The sequence below is a fragment of the Aquarana catesbeiana genome, linkage group LG11 (assembly GCF_042186555.1).
Source record: "Aquarana catesbeiana isolate 2022-GZ linkage group LG11, ASM4218655v1, whole genome shotgun sequence".
Lineage (NCBI taxonomy): Eukaryota > Metazoa > Chordata > Amphibia > Anura > Ranidae > Aquarana > Aquarana catesbeiana.
Window position 1 is genome coordinate 231,682,610 of NC_133334.1, and position 15,175 is coordinate 231,697,784.

Consider the following 15,175-nt stretch of genomic DNA (forward strand, 5'->3'; position numbering starts at 1 on the left):
TGCACTGGTCCAAATCATTTGGTGGAGGGGGGACTATAGTGTGCGGGGTTACTTTTCAGGGGTTGGGCTTAGCACCTTAGTTCCAGTGAAGGGAACTCTTAAGGTGTCAGTATACCAAGACATTTTGGACAATTTCATGCTCCCTACTTTGTGGGATGGACCCTTCCTGTTTCAATGTGACTGCGCACCAGTGCACAAAGCAAGGTCCATAAAGACATGGATGAGCGAGTTTGGGGTGGAGGAACTTGACTGGCCTGCACAGAGTCCTGACCTCAACATGATAGAACACCTTTGGGATGAATTAGAGCCGAGACTGTGAGCCAGGCCTTCCCGTCCAACATCAGTGCCTGACCTCACAAATGTACCATAGCTCCCAATTTTTGAGATGGAAACGAGGGACACCTATTAGAAAAAGTATGTAGGCATAGGACACACCCCCTGTCATGCCCCCTTAAAGAAGAATTATTTTTAAAAATGATTAGTTAAACCCACAAGTGGGTTTTTTTTTTGGCTTTTGGAATTTACAAATGCAGCAATTTAGAAATTGGATGAAAGGTTTAGCACTAGGAAACACTTTTTTGATAGATTAATAGTACATTTTATATACAACTCTATAGATCAGACCACAATGAGGGACAAATGAGGAGGGAAGAGGGACAGGGGGACTTTGTTCTAAATCAGGGACAGTCCCTCGAAATCAGGGACAGTTGGGAGCTATGAATGTACTTCTGGAAGAATGGTCAAACATTCCCATAGACACACTCCTAACCCTTGTGGACAGACTTCCCAGAAGAGTTGAAGCTGTTATAGTTGCAAAGGGTGGGCCAACTCAATATTGAACCCTATGGACTAAGACTGGGATGCCATTAAAGTTCATGTGCGTGTAAAGGCAGGCATCCCAATATTTTTGAGATAGTGTACATCCTCATTGGATCAACTTAGGATCAAGTGATACTAAGATAACATTGTAGAGAATAATACATTTTATGTCATACACAGCAGGTGAGAGCTCTCAAGCACCATTTATTGTAAGCTGTTTATGCTGTTGGCTCTTGGGGCTAGACAGGAAATGATGACGCAAGAAGCTAAAGCATTTGTGTTTTTAATTACGTAACTCTTGGATAATACTGGCACCATCACTACATTTGGAATTATCTCTGTAGAAATAAATGGTCACTCAGATTAAGATAGGACAGTTAGGAAACACAAGCGAAAGAATGGATGTGATTTGGTTACTGCGGAAAACCACAACTCAATCTCTTTTCTTCAGTTTTTACACAACTCCAAGGAGTCTTTTGGACAAAAACCGGTGTGCGGCCTTTAGGCTGGGTTCATACATATGCAAATTTGATGCGGCTTACATCGCATCCAATTTGCAGAACATTTGAAAAAATGTTCTTTTCAATCTGGTTCACAAATGTGCGTTGCATCTGCAGTCCGCATTGCACAAAAAACGTGTGCGTTTTCTAGGCAGTGCGGTGCGAATTGCAGGCAGATAATCTTCAATGGGAACGCATCTGATTCCCACATGTGTTCCGTTCTGAACGTTTTTATTGCATACTGTTAAACAGGACAATTGAGTTGTTTGCAGGCTGGTTGGTAAGTTGAGCAGGGATATTTTTTGGTTTTGTATTGCATGCCTTGCCCTATCCATGTGCTCCTGTAAAGGCCAGTTATAGGTGGGGCAGTGGCCATTTGTTTGTACTTTTGGAATACTGGTGAGAGGACGCACTTGACACCTTTGCTGCCATTGTGCTATATGCTGGGTATCCAGTGCACCCCCTGCCCTTAAGGAGGGGTGGGCTCCCTCCAGGCTCACCTGTCCTCTGTCTATCCATTATATTTCATGTGCTTCCACTGTGGAGGCTCTCAAAATTTAGAGCTCTGACTGCAGATAATACCGGGGTGCCGTGAAAGGGCTCTGCAGCTTACGCATGTATTTCTAAATGTGTGCAAGGCATGTGTTAGACAGGACAATTCGGTTGGTTGCAGGCTGGTCAGTAAGTTGAACAGGGAATTTCTCTGGTTTTGTTTTGCATGCGTTGCCCTTCCATGTTCTCCTTGCTGCAAAGGCCAGTTACAGGTGAAGGCATTTGTTAAACTGGACCTTAACCCAAAAACTAAATGTGCCATTGTTCTGTTGCTCCCCAAAGTCTCTAAGGAAACTGCAGCTTTTTTTTTCCAGGGAGGGAATACCTTTGTTTGATGGTACCAACTCCTTTTTCTTTCATACTCACCTAGGAGAGGATTATATTGCCTCACCGGACGCTCCCCACCACCCATTTCTCCTTAACTGCAGCCTCCTGGGATAATGTCACACTTCCTCATTGGGTTGCTGGCTGTGAGGCATCAGTAGGTCACAAACAGTTCTCAAAACCAAGTTGACAGCCCTGGAGATCTGAAGCACTGTCAGCAGAGCAGTGGATGGTGGCAGTAGAGCAGTGGACGTGTCAATAGGGCGGTGAAGTTTGTCAGTAGAGCAGAAGGCGGTGTCAATAGGGCAGATGGAAGTGTCAGTAGGGCAGAGGGAAGTGTCAGTAGGGCAGAAATTGGTTTCAGTAGGACAGTGGATGGTGGCAGTAGTTTTTTTTATTGTCATCATTTATTTAACCACTTTCCCACCAGCTGCTGCAGATATACCTCAGCAGGGCGGCTCTATTGCGCAAATCGCTGTACCGGTACGGTGCTCTGTGCAGTAGCTATAGCAGGCGCACATGGCCGGAGCCGATGCACGTGGCCGGCAGCCGCAATGTCCGCCGGCCACCCACGATCGCTCCACAGAGAGCCAGAACAGGGATCTGCCAGTGTAAACAAAGCAGATCCTTGTTCTGACAGGGGAGTGGAGAGAGATCGTCTGTTCCTAGTGATCAGGAACAGTGATTTCTCCCTACTCCCAGTCAGTCCACCTCCCTAGGGAACACTTAACCCCTTGATTGCCCCCTAATGTTAACCCCTTCCCTGCCAGTGACATTTATACAGTAAGCAGTGGCTATTTTTAGCTCTGATCACTGTAATAATGTCACTGGTCCCAAAAAAGTGTCAAAAGTGTTCGATCGGTCTGCCGCAATGTCGCAGTCCCGCTAAAAATCACTGATCACCGACATTTTTTACCAAAAATATGTAGCCTAAACTGATGAAGAAATTTTATTTTTTAATTTTTTTTTTTTGGATATTTATTATAGCAAAAAGTAAAAAATATTGTTTTTTTTCTAAATTGTCTGTCTTTTTTTGTTTATAGCGCAATAAATAAAAAACACAGAGGTGATCAAATACCACCAAAAGAAAGCTCTATTTGTTATAAAAAAAAAGGTCAATTTTTTTACCCTGATGTCTCACTTTTGAGACAGAGAAAGGGACTGAGGACAGGAATTCTCCAGTCCCTTTCTCTGTAGCCTCAGCTTCACTAGACAGTAAATAATTGGGAATTGCTCTGTGCTGAGCGGCTTCCTGTTTATTCAAACTGAAGCATAGTAAACACAGTTTACACTGCTTCAGTTATGAATGAACACAGTGGGTGATTAGTACCGCTCAATAACTGAATTAATTCAAAAAAGGAAACAAGGTAGGAGAAGACCAGGGGAGCACACAGCGGGCTCAAACAGCAGAATAATGAGGAACAGGAACAAGAGGGGTGGCAGGGGCAGCATTTACTGGTACTGATCCCCTTTCCTCCTGCCGCAGCTGAATGCCAGCAGGGAGGAGAGGAGTAGGCTTTCAGAGGCTACAGGAAGAAAATGTAGTGGATCAGTTCTAGTAAATGCCTGCCCCTCCTGTCCAGATTCTGGGGGTCAGCAAAGAAGGATCGCGGTCTACCAGTCATGTGCTTGCAAACGACAGGTAGCCCGCAATCAACGGGTTGCTGACCCACATTTTGAAGTGATTGTAAACCCTAACATATACCCGGTGAAGTGACTAGCATCAGAAGATACACTGAAATTAAACAAATCATCCTGCTTAAGTTGTACCTGTTTATCTGAAGCCCTCTCTTCTCTATGGCTTTCCAAAAACACATTTTACACAGCATCTCTGTAAAGAAGGGGGTGATGTCTTATACAGCAGAGCTCAGTGAAGAGCGCTCTGAGACCTGATTGGAGGGAAGGGTTATGCCTCCCTCCTTGCAGTACAGGAAAATATGCACAGCTGTGGTTGTCAATGCTTGAGCTCTCTTCCCCATCACCAATTACAGTGGGGCAAAAAAGTATTTAGTCAACCACCAATTGTGCAAGTTCTCCCACCTAAAAAGATGAGAGAGGCCTGTAATTGTCATCATAGGTATACCTCAACTATGAGAGACAAAATGTGGAAACAAATCCAGACAATCACATTGTCTGATTTTTGAAAGAATTTATTTGCAAATTATGGTGGAAAATAAGTTATTTTGTCAATATCAAAAGTTCATCTCAATACTTTGTTATATATCCTTTGTTGGCAATGACAGAGGTCAAACGTTTTCTGTAAGTCTTCACAAGGTTGTCACACACTGTTGCTGGTATGTTGGCCCATTCCTCCATGCAGATCTCCTCTAGAGCAGTGATGTTTTGGGGCTGTCACTGGGCAACACAGACTTTCAACTCCCTCCAAAGGTTTTCTATGGGGTTGAGATCTGGAGACTGGCTAGGCCACTCCAGGACCTTGAAATGCTTCTTACAAAGTCACTCCTTCGTTGCCCGGGCGGTGTGTTTGGGATCATTGTCATGCTGAAAGACCCAGCCACGTTTCATCTTCAATGCCCTTGCTGATGGGAGGAGGTTTGCACTCAAAATCTCAGGATACATGGCCCCATTCATTCTTTCATGTACATGGATCAATTGTCCTGTTCCCTTTGCAGAGAAACAGCCCCAAAGCATGATGTTGCCACCCCCATGCTTCACAGTAGGTATGGTGTTCTTTGGTTGCAACTCAGCATTCCCTCTCCTCCAAACAACACGAGTTGTGTTTCTACCAAACAGTTCTACTTTGGTTTCATCTGACCATAGGACATTCTCCCAATCCCCTTCTGGATCATCCAAATGCTCTCTAGCAAATCTTAGACAGGCCCGGACATGTACTGGCTTAAGCAGGGGGACACGTCTGGCACTGCAGGATCTGAGTCCCTGGCGGCGTAGTGTGTTACTGATGGTAGCCTTTGTTACATTGGTCCCAGCTCTCTGCAGGTCATTCACTAGGTCCCCCCCGTGTGGTTCTGGGATTTTTGCTCACCGTTCTTGTGATCATTTTGACCCCACGGGGTGAGATCTTGCGTGGAGCCCCAGATCGAGGGAGATTATCAGTGGTCTTGTATGTCTTCCATTTTCTAATTATTGCTCTCCCACAGTTGATTTCTTCACACCAAGCTGCTTGCCTATTGCAGATTCAGTCTTCCCAGCTTGGTGCAGGTCTACAATTTTGTTTCTGGTGTCCTTCGACAGCTCTTTGGTCTTCACCATAGTGGAGTTTGGAGTGTGACTGTTTGAGATTGTGGACAGGTGTCTTTTATACTGATAACAAGTTCAAACAGGTGCCATTAATACAGGTAATGAGTGGAGGGCAGAGGAGCCTCTTAAAGAAGAAGATACAGGTCTGTGAGAGCCAGAAATCTTGCTTGTTTGTAGGTGACCAAATACTTATTTTCCACCATAATTTGCAAATAAATTCTTTCAAAAATCAGACAGACAATGTGATTGTCTGGATTTGTTTCCACATTTTGTCTCTCATAGTTGAGGTATACAGGCAGTCCCCGGGTTACAAACAAGTTAGGGACTGTAGGTTTGTTACTAAGTTGAATCTGTTTGGAAGTCGGAACAGGTACATTTTTTAAGTGTAGCTCCAGCCAAAAAAAATATTTTTAAGCTTTTTGGATAGCATAGGGAAGGGTTATCACCCCTGTAACATTTGTTTTACTGTATGTGCCCCTGTTCAGAAGATTTCACCTCACTTTCTGTCCCAATGACAATTGGATTTTGAAAATTTTGGGTTGTTATGGAAACAAGCCTTGGTGATAAAGCATCAGCGGAGGTACCTTTTCCCCATAATAGCTCTTACAGGATAGAATTTCCCTTCCTAGGGGTAGATTTCATCTCACTTCCTGTTGTCTCCCTCCGTTTGTAAGTAGGATTCGTTTGTAAGTTGGATGTTTGTAACTAGGGGACCCCCTGTACCTATGATGACAATTACAGGCCTCTCTCATCTTTTTAAGTGGGAGAACTTGCACAATTGGTGGCTGACTAAATACTTTTTTGCCCCACTGTATGTTTGCTGTGTTCCCCACATGGCTTCTCGCAAACTGCAACTTGGACTTCTTATGGCTTTCTTTCAACAATAGCTTTCTTCTTGCCACATTGTCATTAAGAAAGAAGGTGAGGGGAAATCTAAAATGTTGGGGTTGTCACCAGAACAAGAGTTGAGTAATGTTTCCAAAGAGTAAACCTGTTACAGCGACAACTTTCCTAATTGGGAACTCCCCTCTTTCTGGGGAGATTTCAACTCCCTTTTATTATGTTTTTGGGACATGACGCTAAATAAAATATCCTCTGATAGAAACTACATTTTTAAAACCCTTTAGGGAGAGAGAATGGCTAAGTAATAAATCAACATTTAAATGCTTCCTCCCCATGGCCCTACATACAAATCACAATGTAAACACCCTATCTTAATCATATAGTACAGGGCTTATATTATTAGACCATGGGTTATATGTATCTACATTCAGGTGAGTGAACGAAAAAAAAAATTGCTAGAGCTGCCCCAGAGGGAATCATACCCACTCTGCAAGACTCCAGTGTTTTGCTAGTGTCCTTAGGTGATGAACCTGTTCACCTATGGATGATTATTTTTCTTTTAAAACCAGTCTTTTTTTCTGAAGCTTCTTTTAAGATGTAACTTCTTACTACCCTAAGCTATCTAGCAGTTTCCAGATGGGTTACCCTCAATGTGTACCTTGGGGACTGTACCCAGACCCTCCTGTGTGGGGCTGGCCTGTAATGTTTGCTTCAGGCACTGGAATCTGCCTTATATATTCACAATGGCATGCAGTGCAATGTGAGAATTTAGCCACAGGGTGCTATACAGGTCCAGAGTCATTGTCCATTTCTATGGTTCCTAGAAACTGAAGACACCTTTGTAGGTATGCCCACAACCAAAGCCTGGACTTCTAATAGGTCCAGCATTGTGAATAAGGTAAGACAGGGTTTTCCTGTGTGTTTACATCGCTTCCTGGCTTTTATGAACTCAATTCGCAGTGCGTAGAACATTATGAGGTTCTATAGGCAGAGGATTTGAGCGTCATTCACTTTATTGTGGTAACTCCTACCATTTTGTCTCCAATATGTCTCAGCACAACCAATTTAAACTTGGTGTTTTTTTTCCTCCTATCCATAGTCTGAAGCCGCCTGCAGATGATACCTTCCCCACCGAAAATGCACAGAGACACAGCCAAAGAAACTTGGTCAGTGAAGGGGTTCTAACATCTCGCATAATCAAACATGTAAAACCCAATTCAGTCCGACCTCTGCTCCATGAGTACCTCACTGGGGATCCCCTCACTTAGCAATGGGGATCACAGGTGCAAGGGAGCTGGGACAAAAGGGCCAAATAGCATGCTTTCGGAAGGTGAGCTAGAGGAAACTAACCACCACTCAGGGTCAGAGCTGTTCCCTTTTCCCAGAGCATATTTCTCTGGCACTGTCTGAATTCTTTGGAAAACCATTGGTATTTCCAGAAACGCTACATATACTCTATTACACATGATTCTGTTCAATATTCTGAATCTTCATGCAAAGTGCTCTTTATTGTGGACAAACTAACTGACGTTGTGTGCACCAGTCTTTGCTCAACAGCATCTCACTCTTCACAACCTAAACAAGCCCCTATAAGTACTACAATACTGGCTAAGTAAGAAAGTCCTTTCCAATACATGTACAGATTGTGCACTTTAGGAGGACTGGTCCAATCCTGAAAGGATTTTCACTTCTAAGCTTTTTGCTGTGATTTATCCTATTGAACAGGATTTAAAAAAAAGAAATGGGCAGTTCTAATAGTAGATCCTGCCATTCAAGTCCTCAATAAACACCTTACAGTTCCTATTGAGGATGCTCTCTATTTTAAGGATTCTGTTTTAAGGCACGTGGAAGCCCTTATTTTCCCTTTGCAGATCCTGCCCTGCAGCCAGCTGTTGTTGTGTTGTCGTTTTGCCAGACCATTGCTAACTGGACAGACCATATGAATAGAGAACATGAACCTGCCTTTGAGGGCCCTGTTCTCTCAGAACAATTATAGCTGATGTCCCCAGCATTGTTTTGTGTTGAGGCACTAGAGCAGTGATGGCCGTCTATCAACATATCCAGAGGGCTGCACAATAGCTTGCTTTATGACAATCAATGGGGGTTCCCCTATTTATGGGACTTTTCAGGCACTAGCGTATATACCAAGTGAAAGAAAAACAGTACATTTTATAAAAACAAAGGTTTTATTAATACATTACTGGATAAAAAAAACAAAGAAAACATGGTATGACCAGCCATTGGGTACACCAACATAGAGAATGATATTGATGCAGTATAGCTTCCTCTACCCAACGTGTTTCAGAGATTTATATATCTCTTTAATCAGGGGTGTAAGAGGTATAATTCATATCCAATCAAATGGTGCTAAAGATGAACATTCCATGTTTCAATTAAAAACTGTCTTACAATTCTGCTGATCCGCCCAACCTTCAAGGTAATAAGCGTAATTAACAGGCCAGTAGTAGCACAGGAGGGTGCCAGAGAGCGCTATACCCATGAAGGGGAAATAGGAAACACTGAGGCCTGGAAAGCTCGATCCTGCATCTCAAGAGCGATTATAAATATAGCTGTAACAATATAAAAAGGTAATAAAGTTGGCTTTGAAATCTGTGTTTGTCAGCAGATTTGGATAGCTGGAGAGAGACGCTTAGCTTGTTTTTTAAAAAATGTACTATTTTTCTTTCACTTGGTGTACAAGCTAGTGCCTGAAAAGTCCCATAAATAAGGGAACCCCCATTGTTTGTGTGTCCAATTTCTAGGGATGTGGCATATCACTGAACTCTGTCACCTTAATGTCTATAATAGCTTGCTCTTTTGTACATTTGCCATTATATCATCAACTTCATTCAAGTAATAGTTATATCAGTTACTACAGAAGAACGATTTCAAGGTTTCTGTTCAAAGCTATTCACAGGCCCAAAACCAAAAAAGGGCATTTAATAATACTGGAATAAAACCTCTAAACAGATTTCTTTATGTGCTAAAATTCCTGATGGAATCAACAAGATCTGTCATTACTTTCTAAGACAAGGGGAATTTCTGTAGACAAGATGCTCAATTTTTCTTTCACATCAACATTTTCTGCGTTGTGCTGTAAAAGACAAACACTTCCAATTTGTAGCACTACCTTTTGGGCTCTCTTCCGCACCCACAATGTTCACAAAATTGCTTGCTCCTCTTCTACGAACCTAGAATTCATGCCACAGGCTAATTGGACAGTTTCCAACCCAAGGACTACTCAGCCAAAACCTTGGCTACCAATGTCCAGAGACTTCAGTTCCTTGAAACTTATGGCTGGGTAATCAACTTTCCAAAGTTTGCTCCCTAGCCCTCACGCCATTTGTAGTACTTTAATCTTGTACATAGCCCAAGCCAAAAATTCCTTCCCAGGAGAGAAGGTTGCTTTAAAACGACACCCATAGTTCACTTCTGCATGAAGGTTCTGGGCTTGATGGTAGCCTCCATTGAGGCAGTTCCCTTGGTTCAGCTTTACTCTAAACCTCTTCAATCAAACATACATGATGTGGAACATGCAAATCGATTCCTAGCGTGCCCAATGCTTTTGTCTAGCCAAAGCTTTCCCTGACATGGTGGATCACCAATCCTGGATTGTTGGCTCAGAAGAACATGGTACACAGACAGACATTCTTGGAATTCTGGGGGGGAAGAGCCTTGGCCTCTTCCAAATAAACCAGACCTACCAGCTGAAGGTCCCCTATTCCATCCTGCTTCTCTGCCGGTGGCTTTAGTGGCATGGCTATTGAAACCCAAGTCCTAAAGGATAGGGTTATTTCTGACTCAGTTATTTGCACCTTATCTTATTTATCAGAGCAAGAAAATTCAACTCCTATAAAATTTAACATCGCACATACAGTGCTGTGAAAGCATTTGACTCCTTCCTGTTTTTTTTTTTTTGCATATTTGTCACACTTAATGATTCAGATCAACAAACACATTTTAATATTAGACAAACATAACCCGAGTAAATGCAAAATGCAGGTTTTTAATGATGATTTAATTTATTAAAGGGAAAGAAGCTGTCTAAACCTGAATAGTCCTATGTGAAAAAGTAACTACCCCCTAAACCTAATAACCAGTTGTGCCACCTTTAGCAGCAACAACTGCAATCAAGCATTGGCGATAACTGGCAACGAGTCTTTCACATCGCTATGGAGGAAATTTTACCCAAACTTCTTTGCAGAATTGTTTTAATTCAGCCACATTGGAGGGCTTTTTAGCATGAATGGCCTGTTTAAGGTCATGCCACAGAATCTCAAACAAATTTAGGTCCAGATTTTGACTAGGCCATTTCAAAACCTTAATTAGTTGTTTTTGTTTTTTTAGCCATTCAGAGGTGGACTTGCTGGTGTACTTCGGATCATTGTCCTGCTGCATAACCCAAGTGCACTTGAGGTCATGAGCTGATGGCCGGACATTCTCCTTCAGGATTTCTGGTACAGCACAAAATTCATGGTTCCATCAACTATGACAAGTCATCCAGGTCCTAAAGCTTTTTGGTCAGCAGTGGCTTTTGCCTTGGAACTCACCCAAGGATGCCATATTTGCCCTGTCTCTTATTGTTGAATCATGAACACTGACCTTAATTGTGGAAAGGGAGGCCTTAAGTTCAAAAGGTGTTATTCCGGGTTCTTCAATTGCCTCCTGGATGAGTCGTCGTCATGCTTTTGGAGTAATTTTGGTAGGCCAGGCAGACACTCCTGAGAAGGTTCACCACCGTTCCAAGTTTTCTCCATTTTTGGAAAATGGTTCTTACCGTGGTTCACTGGAAAGCCATTAGAAATGGCTTTGTATCCCTTTTGAGACTGATATAGTATCTCACAAAAGTGAATACACCCCTCACATTTTTGTAAATATATTATTATATCTTTTCATGTGACAACACTGAAGAAATGACATTTCTACAATGTAAAGTAGTGAGTGTACAGCTTGTATAACAGTGTAAATTTGCTGTACCCTCAAAATAACTCAACACACAGCCATTAATGTCTAAACCGCTGGCAACAAAAGTGAGTACACCCTTAAGTGAAAATATCCAAATTGGGCCCAAAGTGTCAATGATTTGTGTGGCCCCCATTATTTTCCAGCACTTCCTTAACCCTCGAGGCATGGAGTTCACCAGAACTTCACAGGTTGCCACTGGTGTCCTCTTCCACTCCCACATGATGACATCACAAGGTGGTGGATGTTAGAGACCTTGCAATCCTCCACCTTCCATTTAAAGAATACCCCACAGATGATCAATAGGGTTTAGGTTTGAAAACATGCTTGGCCACGCTGAGCACGTGCACTCAACTTCTTTGGTCGACCCTGGTGGGGCATGTACTGGTTTTGACAGGTACTCACTTCCAGCTTAGTTCACTGCAGTGAACTCATCCAGAAGTTCAGCCCCCCTCACCCTTTCCCCACAGCCAACCCATTCACAAATCGCAGCACGATTTGCACATGCGCAGTAGGGAACCGGCTGTGAAGCAACAAGGCTTCACTGGCAGTTTCCCTTAGTGAAGATGGTGACGGCAGCATAGGATAGCCGATTGAAAAATCGGCTCAGGTAAGAACACCACTGGATTCCTGGACAGGTAAGTGCCCTAATATTTAAAGTCAGCAGCTACAGTATTTGTAGCTGCTGACTTAACTTTTTCTGAAGGAGCCTGAAGCTCCCCTTTAAGAAGAGATTTCCCAACAAGCAGGAATTGCATGTGCAACCACAAGATCTTTGGGTGGTCAGAGGAGCAAAACAAACGGTACAGCTAAGGCCGTCTAAATCTCTCTAGAACTGGGAATTCCAAATGTTCTAAACAAAGGGACAGTTTACTGTCCTTCAGACTTGGGGGGGGGGCAGACTGTGGCCAGTGGGGGTGGAGAAGGTCCCAACGTCAGTGGGAATAAACAATGCCCGATCGTTGGTGTCAGTGGGAGGGATTGTACCCAATCGTTGGTGTCACTGGAAGGAATTCTGCCTCTTCATTGTATCAGTGTGGGGAAGTATGAAAATAATCACAGTAGCTACCATCTCCATTATCATCTGCAGCTCTGTATAAGTGTAAAGCAAAATTTGCTCCCTCCTTTGAAAAAACAAAAAAAAACAAACAAAGAATAAGCAACAATCCAAGACTGTGACCAATGGTCTCCCTTTATTGACCTGTGGGTATACATGCTGATTGGGGCTACAGATTCCAGAGTATTTTTTTATTATAAAATAATAGTAAAGATAAAACAGGAAAATAAGCATGACCACAAACACCCTTATTTAGAATTTTATTAAAACAACAAATTTTCAAACTGACCCTGTACAGAAAAAAAAGCACCCCACAAAAGACCTTGGCTCTGAAACCCACAAGAGACCCTAAATGTATGGTAATTCCATAAAGTGTTTCTAATTCTTGGCCCAGGCAACCCCCCCCCCCCCACCTCCCCCCATATACATCAGTCTCTTTATGCTCAGTCACATGGACTGGTGATGTCATCATGGCCTACAGGACATAATACTATAAGGGATGAGCAATGTAAACAAAATATAAATACAAGCAGCAATTCGCTACAAGAGAAGGCTGACCCAGGACTGGAAACTAGTGCAGACTGCATTCTGCAGCAGGGTCTGTGGCAGGAGACAGAGCTGCATTTTTTTTCTCTAACTCCCTTCTCAGTGAGAACCGGCAGGTCTGGTTTCCCACACATACCAATAGAAGCACAAATGTGTTTACTGGTTAATAAAAGCACATTATTTCATCTTTGTTTTGCATCTCTTTGGTGGGCTTTTAGGATTGGAGGAGAGGGTCTTACTTTTTTTAAAGGGTCTTACTTTTTTAACTTGTCACTAGTTGCCTTCATGTATTATTCTTTATTTTCAAAGATAAAGAGCAGTAGATGAAGGGGTGTTCACTATGCAAATACTTCCAACTCTTGCACCCACCTCTACAATGCTCAACTCTCTATTAGTTGGAAAGACCAAAAGCTGAAGTTGGGGGAAGCAAGCGTCAAGCGCCTAAAGTTGCCATACATATAATGCACTGAGCACACTTTGTTTGAGGGCTCCTGGTGCAGTGGAAAATAAATGAAGACAAACAAAAGACAGCTCTACGTGCCAAACTTTAAATCTTCACAACTTAGAGGACCCGTTTAAAAAAAGGAAAAAAAAAAATTAGTCCTAAATGGGACCTATATATTACTGGTTCACTTCAAATCTACCGAATTAGCCATGAGCTGTAAAAACAGATGATTGGTTGCTATGGGCAAAAAGAACACTTCTTCCTGAATTATTTGGAAGTCTTGTGTACATGAGCTAAACTGCACATCGGCAGCACTCTTAGCTTCAGAAAACATTGATACATTTTTCAATAGGCTATAGTTCAAAATCTAAAAGACTCTTCCATTAGTGGTCCTAAAGTCCCCTTTTAAATGATATACTGGCTATAATATTTTACTTTTAATCATTTCTTCCTTGCTAGCCACTAAAATGGAGAAAAATTAAGCTATAGATATTATTAATTAATACATTTTAACTTAGAATTTATAACCTACAACTTCCAAATTTACTGCCAATATAAATAGAAAAAAACGAAAATAAAGTTTTCAAAAAGCTTTTTTTTCAATAACATGCCGATTGTTCTTTTATCGTTCAACCACAAACATAATGAGACCTATCAATAAGAAAAAAATTGGGGAAAAGAAAACAAAGTTGCCGATTTCATTTTCAGGAAAAGTAGATTGAACTTCTCTACTAAGAGAAACAACTCTATTTTGGTTTCTTGTTTCTAGGTATAAGGAGGACTTGTGTTAAATGGGGAATTTATGAAAATCTTTCACATAATTAAGCAAAATGTGCTTAATTTACCTGAGCAACTACTGTGCTTCTCCAAACTTATTTCTACGATCAACACTAAGGTTTCCTTTCAGACTTGGGGCTGGTTCATTCCCAAAATTTCTGCGTTCAGAATGAGTTTTTGCACATGTTTATGATGTTTTTTTTAAAGCGTTCCAGTACGATTCTTCCTTTTTTTTTTTTGACACTTGAAAAATCAGGACAATATGCATTTTAGTGCATTTACATGCATTTTGCTGCGTTCCATACAGAAAAAATGTTCTACTTTTGTTGACTGCACTGGAACTGACTGGTGTGAACTAGGGCCATTGGAATATATGGAAAACTGTGCATGCGTTTTTGATACAGATTAAAAATGCAGTGGACTAGATCTGGTGTGAACCAGCCCTTAAGGTTGACTGCACACAGAGCAGAGAGTTGGAGTTAGTTTTTCATACTGGAAAGATGTGCATATGGCAGTAAAAGTTAGGCATCCATACAGAGGATGTATGAACAGATGTGAAATGTACTTTAGGTTTCCATACAGACATGTGCACAGAGCAGTGAAATGTAATTAAGGTATCTGTACTGGGAAAGAGTAATTAGGGTATCCATATAGAGCAATAAAATGTAGTTAGGGTATCTAAGCAGGGAAAGTGTGGACACTACCCGAACTACACTGCTCTGTGTACAAAACAGTGAAATATTGTTGGAGTATTCATACAGAGAAAGTGTATATGGAGCACTAAAATGTATTTAGGGTATAGATATAAAGAGAATGTGCATGGAGCAATGAAATGTATTTGGGGTATCCATACATTGAAAGCGTGCATGGAGCAGTGAAATGTAGTTGGGGTATCCATACAAGAAAAGCATGCACAGAGCTTCAAACTTTAGTTGGGGTATCCATACAGGGAAAAAGTGCACAGAGTGGTGAAATGTAGTTGTGGTATCCATACAGGGAAAGTGTGCAGGAGCACAGAAGAGTAAAATGTAGTTGTGCAGATAGGAAAAGTATACACAAAGCTGTGAAATATAGTTAGGGTATCCATACGGGGAACTGTGCACACAACAGTGAAGTGTGTTTGGGGTTGCC

General features: G+C 41.9%; 1 long non-coding RNA gene across 1 annotated transcript in view; it reads left to right on the forward strand.

The window, feature by feature from the left end:
* The window catches only part of LOC141112559 (uncharacterized), a 29,274-nt gene that overhangs the window by 9,942 nt on the left and 4,157 nt on the right, over positions 1–15,175 (forward strand). The window lies entirely within an intron of this gene.